This window comes from Eimeria acervulina, genomic scaffold (genome assembly GCF_000499425.1).
Source record: "Eimeria acervulina Houghton genomic scaffold, Eah_scaff491, whole genome shotgun sequence".
Classification (NCBI taxonomy): Eukaryota; Apicomplexa; class Conoidasida; order Eucoccidiorida; family Eimeriidae; genus Eimeria; species Eimeria acervulina.
In genome coordinates, this window is record NW_013549767.1 from 14741 (window position 1) to 15492 (window position 752).

Here is a 752-nt window from a genome sequence, read left to right on the forward strand (position 1 = left end):
CTGCTGCTGCTGCTGCTGCTGCTGCAGGTTGTGGGGTGAAGAACAAAGGAATACAAAGGAGTCGCTAAATAAATTTTAAAAACAAATTAATAAATTTCTGCTGCTGGGGGTCCGGGGAGCTCAGCTTGAGACGGGCTGTCGGCGCCGCCGCCGCTGCTGCTGCTGCTGCTGCTGCTGCTGCGGCTGCTGCGGCTGCTGCTGCTGCTGCTGGTCGCGGTGACGCAGCAAACTGCTGCAATGCAGCAGGAATTATATAAAACAAAAGGATTCCACAGAGTTGTAGTATGCATTTTTTGCTTCATCCTTAGCCAATGAAGTCGATTCAGCTGCTGCTGCTGCAGCAGCTGCTGCTGCTGCTGCTGCTGGGGCTGTCGCAGCGGCTACTGGGGCTGCTACTGTGGCAGCAGTAGCAGCTGAAGCAGCAGCAGCAGCAGCAGCAGCAGCTTTGCTGTTCGTCTCCTGCCCATCCAATAAAGGTTTTTGAGTTTCCTTGTCTGCTTTATTTTTTATTTTTGCGGTTTAGTTGCTGCTGAGGAAGCCCTTGCTTACAGGCTTGCTGCTGCATGCTAGCAGCAGCAGCAGCAGCAGCAGCAGCAGCGGCAGCAGCAGCAGCAGCAGAAACCACCTCAGGGTGCCTGTACAGCATCTCCTGTGTTCACTGCTCTGCATATACGCAGCTAGAGAGGCCTATACTAGCTGCAGCATCCTGCTGCTGCTGCTGCTGCGGCTGCAGCGGCTGCTGCTGCGGCTGC